Consider the following 14,336-nt stretch of genomic DNA (forward strand, 5'->3'; position numbering starts at 1 on the left):
TGTGGGGGGGGGGGGGGTTGCTCTGTGACTTTGTGGCGGGGGAGGGCAGTTACAGATCTTATGCAGCGGTCCTTATCCTGGCTCACAGATCCACGCAGCAGGGGATCTGTAACCCTACCCCCCCTGCCAGAAAGTCACATAGCCGACACATACACACAGTCCCCCCCAGGAGTGCTGGCAGGCTCCATTGAAATAACCAGTCCACCAGTGCGGAGCCTGTCATTCCGGGAGTTTAGAAGTATCATTTGCATCAGAACACTAAACCCGCCCCCCGCCACAGTCTGCGTCCCCGGTTTAAAATATTCCCGCGAAAACAGCAATACAGACAACGGTGTTCATTAAAAAATCGAAATGATTTTATTTTTTGGGAAGGGGAAGGGGGTGAAGGTTGTATGTAACTGGAGAGGATAGTCAAAATGGACTGGGTAAAGAAACGGGGGCAGGTTCAGCTTTTCTGTCCACAAACTGAAAAGTCACTGGTTGCCCTGCTCACTCAGGAACCTAGCTTTCAAAGCCTCCCGGATGCACAGGGCGTCCCGCTGGGATCTTCTAATGGCCCGGCTGTCTGGCTGGACGTAATCAGCAGCCAGGCTATTTGCCTCTAGCTCCCACCCCGCCATAAAGGTCTCCCCCTTGCTCTCACACAGGTTGTGGAGCACACAGCAAGCTGCAATAACGATGGGGATATTGGTTTCACTGAGATCACAGCGAGTGAGTAAGCTTCTCCATCTCCCTTTGAGACGGCCAAAAGCACACTCCACCACCATTCTGCACTTGCTCAGACGGTAGTTGAACAGTTCTTTTTCTGTGTCCAGGGCGCCAGTATAGGGCTTCATGAGCCAGGGCATTAGCGGGTAGGCTGGGTCCCCGAGGATGACTGTAGGCATCTCCACATCCCCAAGAGTTATTTTGTGGTCTGGGAAGTAAATACCTTCCTGCAGCCGTCTAAACAGACCAGAGTTCCTGAACACGCGAGCGTCATGAACCTTGCCCGGCCATCCGACGTAGATGTTTGTAAACCGTCCCCGATGGTCCACCAGTGCTTGCAGCACCATTGAAAAGTAGCCCTTTCTATTGATGTACTGGCTGGCCTGGTGGTCCGGTCCCAGGATAGGGATGTGAGTCCCATCTATAGCCCCACCGCAGTTTGGGAATCCCATCGCGGCAAAGCCATCTATGATGACCTGCGCGTTTCCCAGGGTCACTACCTTTGGGAGCAGTACCTTGACGATTGCCTTGGCTACTTGCATGACAACAACCCCCACGGTAGATTTGCCCACACCAAAGTGGTTCGCGACTGACCGGTAGCTGTCCGGCGTTGCAAGCTTCCAGAGGGCTATGGCCACTCGCTTCTGGACAGTGAGGGCTGCTCGCATGCGGGTGTCCTTGCGCTTCAGGGCAGGGGACAGCAACTCACAAAGTTCGAGGAAAGTCCCCTTCCGCATGCGAAAGTTTCGCAGCCACTGGGATTCATCCCAGACCTGAAGCACTATACGGTCCCACCAGTCCGTGCTTGTTTCCCGGGCCCAGAATCGCCGTTCAACAAAATCCACATGCCCCATTGCCAACGTCATGTCCTGGGCGCTGGGGCTCGTGGTTTCTGACAGCTCTGTGCCACTCTCCGACTTCAGGCTCTCACGGCGGTGCCGTAGCCTCCTCGCCCGATTTCTCTGCATCTGCCTCAGGGAAAGGTGTATGATAAGCTGCGAGGTGTTGAGAACGGCCACAAGTGCAGCGATGGTCGCAGCGTGATCCATGATCGCAGTGCTGTGGCGTCCGCGCTGTCACTGACCAGAAAAGTGCGCGAACTGATTTCCCGCCGGCGCTTTCATGGAGGGAGGGAGGGCGTTAGTGACGGACGGATGACGACAAATTTTTTTTACCCAGAAGGCATTGGCGGCTCGACCCAGAATTCCGATGGGCAGCGGGGACTGCGGGAACTGTGGGATAGCTGCCCACAGTGCACCGCTTCCAATATCGACGCTCGCCCCGTTAGTGTGGACTCACAAAGTCGAATTACTGTCCTTAGTGTGTCCTTAGTGTGGACACACACGTTCGACTTTGCAATATCGATTCCACATATTCGATTTAAGTAAAATCGAATTACCCTCGTAGTGTAGACATACCCTAAGTGAAGCATAAGGTATCCCTAGCCAATCCTTTGTTTTCATATAAAATAATGCCAGTCACTACTTTTGACATCTTTGCATAGGTATGACATTTTGGTTACCATATATTAGGGGACAGCTATGATTATCTAGTAAGTATAGAAAAATAAAAACAGGTCCTGGATTTAACTTTATTAGCAGGCATAGTATCAGGCACATAACGCCTTCATTATAGCAATCTGAATACTTCCTGAATAATTCAGAAGTGCCAAACAGATGACTTGTTGCTTGGATGTGCTAATGAAAATATCAAGGGAATTAATTAACAGTCAATTATATCAATTTTAGATTTGGACATTGATTCTGATGCTAAAAGCAAAATCTACATTCTTTACTACATCGTGATTTTTTTTCTCCCTGGTACTACAACTTAGTTTAATAATTTCAATCAAAAGTCTAAAGGAAATAAAAATTCTGGTTATTTTTCATTTTTGCTCTGCATTTCAATGTGCTCTGGATAAATAAAGATTAAAATCTTAATAGGAAAATGCACATTTTTTTGCAGCTATGGTTATGCAGATTTTGCTAGTTTGATCTTTCTAGTAATCTGTTTTGGGAAAAGGAAATTTGAATCTATGGATAATAAATTATCAGAAAAAGCAAAAGCAAAATATACTGCATACTATAATGACATATTTATTTGTATTTTAATGTTGCTTTCGAAATAGACAATGGGAATTATGTGATAATTTACTCTCTAAAAACCGACTCTTTTCAAAAATTGAAGTTTTGGTTTTGCTAGAGTTCCGTGGAGAGTAAGCTTATTTAAGGCTATTTTGTTAAGCTCTACATGTATAAAAAACCACCAACGTTCTCTGATCTTTGATATTAGGGGAAGGCATTTCATTGAAATCAGTGTTTGCATGATTTGGCACGAGTTGTCTAGACTGGTTTATGAAATATGACAGCAAGTAGGAAAGTAATTAAAAATGTATTTTGCTGAAAGCAAAAGTATTTTTGGAATCTATAACAACCATCTTTAATTTGCCAACCATTTCCACAATTGTTTTATATTAACTGGAGGATTTAACGTTCTTGAAAACATATACATGGATAACTGTGCATTGATAGCTTTATAGCTAAGTATTTCTCAGACTCTTGAAACAAAATGGTGAGACAGAGAAAATGATCAAAGAGTACATACAGATCCCTTTGACACCCTTCACAAATTATTCTGGCTGACAATAGATGTTGATTGAACTTCCCCAATGAACTAAAATGTTCTAATGTATTGGCTAGGGCTATAAAATCAGGCAGAAGTATAGATTTACATTGTGTTATATCTGCTTTTAGGTTTGACCATAAAGAGAGATGGCCCCAAACCAAAACATCAGCGATCAACACCTTGAACCTTGTTGGATTAATGATCAGAACCAAGTTTTGTAGCACAGGCCTATCTCTAATTAAGTAGGAGCTGCAGCCCAAATTATAAATTGTGGCCAAAGAGCCGTTGGTACAGCTCAGGAGATTATTTCAAAGGTAACTTTAAACCAGAGGTTCTCAAGCTTTCCAGACTACTGTACCCCTTTCAGGTGTCTGATTTGTCTTGTGTACCCCAAGTTTCACCTTACTTAAAAAAACTTGCTTACAAAATCAGACACAAAAAATACAAAAGTGTCACAGCACACTGTGACTGAAAAATTGCTGAATTTCTCATTTTGCCTGTATGAACTTGTACTGACTTTGCTAGTGCTTTTTATGGACCATGTTGTAAAGCTAGGCAAATATCTAGATGAGTTGATGTACCCCCTGGAAGACCTCTGTGTACCCCAGGGGTATGCATACACCTGGTTGAGAACCACTGCTTTAAGCCATCTTTGCATGTGCTCCACAATCCTGAAGTTGCACTGCTTTGGACCAGTCTCTTTGCACAACATAGAGCAGCCCTCATGCTGCTCTGATTTGCACTGACTGTCAACAGCCCCAAGGGGACATGCCACCGGCTGGGTGTCGCTAGGATATAAGTGAGCCCTGGTGATGCCCCTGAGCAATGGCCACATTCCATAAGCTAACAGCTCAGAAGGAGATGCTATAGGGCTGCTAAGGCCACCATCTGATTGTGATGCTGCTATACCAGGTGCCAGTTCTTGCCAAGTCTGTAGGTGTGAGCTGAGCACTGACAGATTCATAGCTGGAAACCAGACCAGCTCAGCTCATGCAAAGACCAGCTCACCTAAATGTTAATATTGTTCAATATAGGTGTTGAATTGTAAGAATGTGTTTAGACTGTGTAATGCTTGTATGTTGCTGCATGCATTAATCTTACTTGTAATGTCGGTATCCTGCTATATGATAATATGCATGTTTTGGTTTATAATTGTAAAAATTCCTGTTCTGAACATGTGAACATAGGCACTGGTTCTCCCACCCATCTAGAAGAACTTTCAAGACTAAGTGGCCATTGTGCAACATTGTAACACAAAGGCTGGTTTAATTGCCCTCTTTCACCCATGAAGGTGCTACATGCGAGACAGCATGTCCCATCAGCTTGAATTCTGAAAAAGGCAAATAAAGACAGCTGACATGAAGATTGTTCATCTTTTTGTTGTTCAAACTCTTACAAGAGCTGGAGCTAAGAAACAAAAAGCAGAGATCCCCAGGGTCAACCTGGGTTAGCGCTAAAAAGACATTAAATGCTGACAGATGACTATGTCTCTGTCACATTTTGGAACCATAGGCTGAACTAATTTGTGTGTATATATGTTGCCTGCTTTAACCTGTAAATAACTCTCTCATTTCTTTTTTCTTGGTTAATAAATCCTTAATTAGCTTACTATAGGATTGGCTAATAGCATTGTCTTTGGTGTGAGATCTGAGGTACAAATTGATTTGGGGTAAGTGACCGCTCTCTCTGGGTACTGGGAGCAGCCTGAATATTGTGATTTTTGTTGTACGTGACCATTTATCACAAAGTCCCACTTGCCTGGGTGGCAAGAGAGACAGGAGAGCCCAAGGGGACTCTCTGTGACTCCATGGTAAGACTGTTACAGTGATCCAGGAGTTCACATTTGTTACTGGGTTGGTGAAATCTAATTATAGAACATACCACCAATTTGGGGTGTCTGCCCTGCGTTTAAAGTCTGACCTGAGGGTGGCACCTCAGTCATGAGCCACTCCAGACAGTGTGATATTGAGTATCACCCCTCCCTCCCCCCGGATCTGACCCTTAATTTTAGTGTAATGTTAATGCATCAGATTTATATCAAAATTTACTTTCAAACCCCATAATTTATTATCACGTAATACATGTGAAGTTCCACTCTCCGTTTATGGATGTGCAGATATAGTTATGGGGATGGGCTAAAGACACCAAAGGCCCTTTCCTCACTTGCAGCCCATACTGCATAGGAGCAGGGAGGGATTTCTACTCTACTTAGTGGTTGACAAGGCAGCTACTGTGCTGGGCAGTACACCAGAGTCCCAAGGGCATATGAACTGCTATTCAGGGAGTGTGATTAGTTCCTCAACCTGACTAATGAATGTACTGTCATCTACAACATGCACAAGCCAGAGGGATATACTGCTCCTGTACAAAGGAGCAGGCAAATTTGCCCCACGTCACATCCATACAGCATTACCCATGAAATATTGCCCTACCCAGCAAGATCTCAGGACTAGCAGACACAATAAGATGCATCCTGGCTCTTTCTAATAGCTCCAGCCCAGGTAGAATATGTCCCCACGTATGACATAAGTAATTCATTTCAATGAGTTTATTTCACTAGTGTAAATTTATCATTCTCAGGTTAGATTTCTGATTCAATGTTTTAGTGATGAGAAATCAAATCTGAAAGGCATCAGTAAAGCGCTGTCATTTATTTTAAAGCTGAAGATTAAATTAAAGTATTAATAAAAATAAGCTGAAACCATTGTGGATAGTCCATTGATCTGTACCTGTCATTCACCGTGCCCTAACATTCTTGAAGAGTGTTTTATTTATCATACTGTCATTCTGGTATCAGATATCCATTACATAGTGGATCACTGATTGGAAATTCAGAACTAGCTTACTTACGAAAAATTTCCTTATAGCATTGTTTTTATGGGTAACCTTAAAACCTACTACATAAGGTATGCTACATGTACCACTCATACGCCCTATTCAACCTTGGATCTGCACAGACATCAATGGGAGTTCTGTGTTTGGTTGTAGAGCAGTTTGTGATATTCCCTCATTCACATATGTAACTCCCATTAATTACTTATCCTTTAGAAAGTGCTTTGAAATCCTCAACAAAAAATGCCCCACATACAGATCCAGACCCATACATGGTAACATGGTCTGATAGTTTGTGCCAGAAATGTTCAATGTATCAGACATTTTAAGCAGATATTCACGGAGCTGTTTTGTACTAAGCTGTCTTGTGGTTTGTGACATTACACAGATAGTTATGCAAAAGTTAACTTTTAAAGTTATTTTCCAATTAACTCCCACAAACTTCCCTCTGCATTTTATACTGCATATTATAGCTCCCCTCCCCCTTTTTTCTTTTCTTATCTCTCCTTGGTTTAAGACCCTTCTCTTTGATTGTGGCATTGTATCCTATAATGTGTGTCATATACTAATTCACCCTGATCTCCGTCTATGATTCTGCATGTCCGGGCTTTCTGGGTTTTCATTACCATCTTATCTTAGTGTAATATTAATTTTTCCCTAATTGATATGCACAGTCAGACATAGTTAATCCATGCTTATCTTCTACATATGTCCAAGTATCCCAAAGGTTTAATGAACATCGATAACCAATCTTATGGGAACAGCAGCAAACTCCTGAACTTAGAGGGGCTTGTTTGCAGCTCAGGTAAACAAATAAATGCAGCTCATGATTTAAAAGACTGTGTGATAGAAGGTCAAATTCTGTTGTCAGTTACGGTTCACCAGTATAAAGCTGGAGTAACACTGTTGAAATCAGTAGTTATTTACACAGGTATAACTGACAGCAGAATTTGTCCTAGAGCCTCTAGATCTCTTTTTCTGCCACTAATTAAATTTGTATTATAACATATATTATAATTTAATTTAAAAAGTGGCTGTCAGTGCCTGGCTAATTTGCATGATTGCACTCTTCTGGCGGCTAAAGCTTAAGGAGCACACTTTGAATGGCGCCCCAATAGATGCAGATAACTAGTGCAGATCAAGGAAACAGGCATAGTGTGCTCTGTGAGAATCACCACTGAGTAAATGAAACACCTGGTTTTTCCTCTAGTTGAAGTTCCTGAATGATCTTCAAGTGTACAGCGTATTTTACTAATCCAGTTTTATGTGAAATGTTCTTAGGGTAAGCTCCTATCTACTGACCCACTAGTTGTATAAGATATATACGGTGAGGATATTAGTTATGGATTATGGAGATTTATTACAAAGCATTTTGTTAATAGCCCTGCCAATTGCCAACCGATGAATACTATTATATATTGCCTTTTTTGCGTAAGCCTTCCCATGAAATATTATTATATACATTATCTAAGCTGTGTGTATGGCATACTAAATGTGCTGTGCTTGTGATGTACATTCACAGATCCCACTGTCATGTGCCTGTGTTTGAGGATAAAATGTTTCCCTTTGGGGGTTTGTGGTGAGGAGCATAGTTCTGAAGTGTAGATTATTAGGCATGTCATCAGCATTGCCAGTACACTAAATCTGTATCATGCGTAGCTAGAAAATACTGCTAAACAGGCCTCTTACTTAGCATATTGACTAAGGAAGCCACTTATCACAACTGAAATTTCTATCTAATGTTGGAGGCTGTTGAACCAGGGTCCCTTGGAAGCAGTCTGTGTTGGCATTAATTCTCCCAGTGTGTGTGAAGCCACTGTGCTGACCTTTCACTCATGTTGGTTAGTGAATTTTTCTCCCTTAATACCGGGAATAAATTACGTGGTGTTACAGTTGAGATGTCAGCTTGAAAACCCAATAGAAACCTTGCACTGATGAACCTGGTTGTTCAATGAGGTGTTCGTCTGAATCATTCTCTCTCTCTCTCCCCCTCCATATCCTCCTCATTCTTGTTTTGAATGGGCTTGCCATTCAATATCAGCTTTAAGATGTAGCTGAAAATAATCCAGCTCCTCTGTGGGTCAGAGATGGGGGCGGGGCGGGAAATGGAGAATTGCATTAGAGAACAGACTGGGTGCTGAAGGACTTTACTACTGAGTGGCATCATCACATTTACACTCCTGTAATAACTAAGAGCCAAAGCTGGAGAGAAGAACACTTGCAGCTTACATTGACTTCAACTGGAGTTGCAGGTGCTCAGCCCTTTTCAGGATCTGACCCTAACTGTGTAGCCATGTGGAAGAAACAGATGTTGACAACTGGAGCTTTTCCACCATCCCCACCCTTTGTGTGTTTGTATTTATCTAGCTCCTCCCTGCCTCCCTCTCCTGCCTTATTTGAGTCATTAAGAAGGGTGTGAGCCATTCCCCTCACTAGACAGCTGTACATTTTGGGCTTGATGACCCTGATCCTCCTGGTGCTCAGCCTATCTCCTTTCAATTGTTTCATCAGCTGCGTGACTGTCGGCTCACACCTGACAAGTGACAAGTCTCAGACTCCTGCTGACTAGATAATCAAAGTCTTGTCAGAGCTGTCAATACCCTGCAGATAGGAGAGGACAAAGAGAGGAAAGGTTTCTACAGAAACCACTGCCTTAAAAAAAATACTGTCAATTCTTCTTATAGAAATCACCTGTTTGTTTCAAAACATTATTTATTACTGAAAATAACGATTCCCTAGAACAAGCATATAAGTGGAATGAGCACAGAAGCCTTTAATGACATAACCTCTCCAAATCCCTAGTGCTCCCTATGTTTTGTTAGAAATTGTTTTGAATCCCTGATCAAAGGAAAAATGTAACATTCAGCAGTCATTTAACCTCGCCGAAGAATGTGAGGATGATCATTTCAAGCATAACAGTAATTATTCCTTGATAAGAAAAATACACAGCTTTAAAGCAAAGAATGTACAAAAATGTCCTCGTCTAATATTGTAGACCAATGGTATTTATGAGCATTTGAAATTTTGGAACTTTTTCAAATCTGGATTTGATTTAAAATGTTAATTAAATCACAGGGCCAAATTCTGTCCTTAGTTATAGCACTGTAAATCTGCAATAACCTCACCGAAGACAATGCATTTCATCTGGATTTCATTGGTACAAGTGAGTGCAATGTTTGGCACTCCATTGTTGATTTTTTTTTTTAAAATGAGGCTAACGAACTATGTAGGTTCTATTCTATATAGGTTCTTACACTGCACTCATCAATGTAATATCTGAGCACCTTCCAGCAGTGCATTAAGCAACGTCATTAACATCTGTCATGTGGTTGTTCTCTCGTTCTCTTCCCAGGGGGAAAAGTGTGTGCAGTGGAGTGTGTTTTGGCATTTTTATTTTATACACACATATCACTATATGTTTATGTTAGCAAAGGCAAGGTCAGAGAAATATGCCTTGCACTTAGAATGGAAGGTGGTGAGGTTTGTAATGATCCTAAATTCCTGGGGGAGTTCATTCCACAGTCTCAGACTGCCCCACCCCCAAGAAAGCGTTGTTTCCCCTTCCTTACTGTAGAAACTTCCATTGTGTCAGAGGAGTGAAGTCTTCATCCCAGATGCCTTGGTATATTTACTGTTACAATAATATTACTGTTAAAGAATTGTGGTTTTGAAACTATGCAATGGTCATGTATTCTGTACATGCTGACTTCAACAGACAGATTTTAATTCACTGTTTATTTTATTAGCAAAACACATCACCTTTGATTTGAAAAACAGCTACTTCTGGAGAACAACGACATGTTACTTTTCACAACTGGGAGTCCCATTCAGTAATGACATCAGAAGAAAGGGTGCTGAAACATGCATCCTTGCTATTTGGGATACTTCGTCTACCCTGGCATCAGGTATACAACAGTATGTTTGGCCCATAGTAAAGAGAGTCAGCTTGGCACACTTGACAAAACAAGGAGTCTCTCTCCAAGCAGAGTTTCAGTCAGTGTTCTGTACTTGCTGGTCTTTAGTTCCACTTCATGATAGCCTAGTATAGGGGGCCTCACTCTGTCAACCACTTTCCAGTCTCCTGTGTGCATCACAAGATCCTGTTTCCCCAGCTTCCAGTCTATTTCTTTGATGTTGGGAATAATTTTCTCAGACATTAAAAATTGTAGAGATGGTTGGCCTAAATTGAGAGTATTGAGGCTGTCAAAGTTTTAGGCCCCAATGAAAAAGGCAGGAAGAACTTGAAGGCAGAGCTTGCTGGATTCCCAACATAGTACTCTGGTGCACATTTTGTTTTGGTTTATTTGCTGGGGTTAGGATCTTCTTCAGAGGAGTACCCCACCTATTCTAGATAGTCAGAAGCCCTGGTGTCTGTGAGCGATGGAGCCTAAGGCTTATTGGTGAAGAGCTCATGTCATGTTACCTGAGCTGGTGAGGCATTGAGGAAGGCTGGAGTGGGGAAGATGCTCCTACCCAGATAACCCTGGATGGGTCCTTGGGACTGCAAGCCTTTGTGTCAGGCCAGCAAAACTTCCTTTGTGGGAAAGGGCAGTCAAGGGACCCTACAGACAAGCTGTGCCCTTGCTCTGGCTGGTGTTGATCTTCTGTTGCTGTCTATAGTCAAGAGTTGAGGGTTGTGGGAGGAACTGAGAAGGGCAGATGGCCTGAGAAGTGGTGGCAGATTGTACCCCAAGCAGCTCTGCTTGTTCACCTCAGTTATCATTTAGCTAAAGAGGAACAGAGTCAGGCTTAGCTGTGAAATAGTTGGCTATGGAAGGCTCCTACTCCAGCTTCTTCCAACGAAGCTGAAGTAGGGGTAGGCAGGGCTGATAGAAGCTATATCATGGGAAGCTATATCTGAAGCATTGTCATAGCCACCTCTGTTGCAGGTGGTGATGCCTCTGTGTAACAGTTGCAAGTAGGTGAAATAAACTGCTCAGGATCTGAGCCAAGCCCTGTTTATGTTTGAAGCAGAGCATACATTCCTGGGTGCAAGGGTCTTAGAGCCCTTCATTGACATCGCTATTTAAAGTGATGCCCAATTGTGAAAAATAATATTCTACATAAACCATTTGCTGCTACAGATAATGTACATTGACATATTAATGCAACATATGTAATACCACTGCTTAACTCAATGAGGTATACTTAAATTTACTGGTATGTAAATTAAATAATGTAACAAATACTTATTTTCTACATAGTTTTTAAACCTTGATAAATACCATTTAAGCAATCTAATTGTATTTAATTAGCATACAATGCATGTCCTGATACGTCTAGATTAAATACATAATTAGGTGTATTTAAAGCACTTAATTTAAAGTATTGCCGCTTATTTAAACAATAGTTTTCTTATTAGGAGTGAGTTTATTTGTTAGTCAAATGTCAGTTAAAGTGCAGAGTGGGTGGAAAAGAGGAGTTAGATGTATTACTTGAAAAAAAGCACTAGACAAAGTAGGTGGCAGAGAGTAAACAAAGAAACTGGTTGAATTAATATCAGTAGTATCTGTTCATTTCTAATTTTATCCATTTGTCTGAAAGAAAAGATTGAAGGAGAAGAAAAAGTCCAGAGGTTTGATTCTGCTTTTTTTTTTTTTTTTTTACATAGTTGGACACCAGTTTAGTTCTGCCTGATTTATATTGGTAGAAATGAGAAGAGAATCAGACTCCAAATTTGCAATAATGCACTAAACACTATTGGACAAATGCAAGCCACTTGATGAATCAGCTGAGTTCATGTTATTAGGAGCGGTGTGAACCCTGATTGATTTATTTCATAATGCTGTCCATGAACTGAACCCAGCCATTTGGCTTGCAGAGCTGAAAGCAAATCAACCCTATTTGCTTGCTAGCAGATCTATGTTCAAATGCACTTGCACCTTGAAGGGAAATATGAAACCCCTATAGATATCCCCTCCAGAATCAATAAGACATAGTGCTTCTCCTTATTGCTTACCTAATATGCCTTGGGTACAGGCGTAGAAATTGATGGGGAAGAGCCAGGGAGGCCAACTGGGGTGAGGGTGGGTTTGCCAACTTATCAGCTGTGCAAACAATCTCAGTCCACCCTTTGCTGAACTTTCACAAGCATGGGCTGAAGTTTGGAAATGTTCAAACCTCAGATCCCAGGCCCAGTTCAAGTGGGTCAATGCAAATATTTTGCATGACTCTGTACAACGCCTGAGCTGCATGATGTCCAGACTTGACTAAAACCAAAGTATCAAAGAGATTCCACTCTGAAAAGAGTGAGGAGATGCTACTCCATTCAAAGCACCTTCCTTCCAACAGAGTTTCATCCATACATTGGTTATATCTGTAGCATTAGTAGCCTGTTATTCTCAAATTGTTATACATTTTGTCATTTAAATATTGACAGTGGAGGTGCTGTGATATGTGAATGTGAGCTTACAGACATGATACCCTGTTTCCCCAAAAATAAGACAGTGTCTTATATTAATTTTTGCTCCCAAAGATGCGCTAGGTCTTATTTTCAGGGGAGGTCTTATTTTTCCTGGAGCTTCGTGGCCTTATATTCCGGGGTGGCCTTATTATCGGGGAGGTCTTATTTTCGGGGGGATGCCTTATATTACAGCGAGAGGCAAAACTGGAAGTAGGTCTTATTTTCGGGGGATGTCTTACTTTCGGGGAAACAGGGTACATATGTATACTTAAAGCTAGTGTATAACAGCAGGTAAAGATCCCACTATGAAGGCCAGGCTTAGGACCACTTTGCAAGAGAAAAATGTGGCAAAGTCACCCTAACAGACCCAAGTGTGGGACTCATTGACATCATTGTTAATTATGAATAAATCTTACTTATTATTAGCACCAGTGCAAGAGAAAAATTGGGTCCAATATATTTAACTGCAATTGTTGTATATCTTGAACAGTCTTAGGAAATTCCAATGGGAGTGACTAACATTGCAAGTTATAGCACATGGTAACATGGGACTGTTAAATATTTTGAACTCTTGAAATGCTGAGATGAAGACTAAAACTGCAAGATAATGGGCAGGAAACTTCTCATTTCCAGTTACTTTAGTTTTCTAATAACACATGAAAATAAGTAAGTTATGATACAATCATTATTTCTATAGCATCTGTCATATTATAAAGAACGTTACAAGCGTTAGTGTGCTCGCGTACCGATGCTCTTTACTGGTTAGTCTGAACCGTTCGCTTGTTTGTCATGGGCCCTATACTGCTAATACCTAATGGAAATTCTCCTTTAGCTCAAATGACAAGAACCTCTATATACTTGCTGTTATGATATTCCGAGTAATCACAGAATCCTAGGTGGCTATGGATTTTACATTGTTAAAGATATCTTGAATGTTTTCAGAAAGGAGAGTGATAAACAATAAAGTTTGATGCTTTAAAATAAAGGGGAAGAAAAGTAAAACTTAGTCTTATCCATACTTCATTTAGTTATCTGTCCATAATTCTTCTCAGTCAGCCCTTTTGCTTAAGAAACCCATCTATCCTCTGCCAACCCAAGAGAAGTTGTCTATGGTTTCATGTTTATTCCTGGACAGATGCTTTATCCTAATTAAAATTAGGTCTATCACTTAATATTATTTTTGTCCTTTTTTATAGTTCATCTGATTGCACTCGGTGACCAGAGTGCACATACTACAACACTTAGTTTAATGTCTTACTTCATGTGCTACCACTTTAAGACCCTTCCCCCAAGCCACACTCACAGCTGAGTTGCTGGGTATCAGGACCCTCTATGTTGCTGGGCTTCATACAGCTGCAAGATCAATGTTTTTGCTAGTGGTACAAACTAAACATAAATAGGTATATAACATAACTAACTCCCTTCGGTGAGTGTCTTATGGAGAGTGATCTTTATCCTGCTGTAGGTGAGTGAGATTAGAGCTTGTTTTGCTAATGTACATGTAAAATATACAGTCATTTAGAAATTGCAACATTAGAATGAAAATAGGAAGTTTGTTAACAAATTTCCTCTTTGGCTCTGAGTAACAAGATCATCTAGATGTAGGATAGTATTAAATATACATACTCCAAGCACAATTTTTAAATATTTAAGGGTTATTCTCTAATTTCAAAATGAAAGGGCTGCAGCTGGAGTTTTGCATTCACTTGCAATTAAGAAAATGATACTTTTTTAATGTTGTAAAGACTTGGCATGGTTTTGATATATA

The sequence above is a fragment of the Terrapene carolina genome, unplaced genomic scaffold (genome assembly GCF_002925995.2).
Source record: "Terrapene carolina triunguis isolate 2854851 unplaced genomic scaffold, T_m_triunguis-2.0 Scaffold130, whole genome shotgun sequence".
Taxonomy (NCBI): domain Eukaryota; kingdom Metazoa; phylum Chordata; order Testudines; family Emydidae; genus Terrapene; species Terrapene triunguis.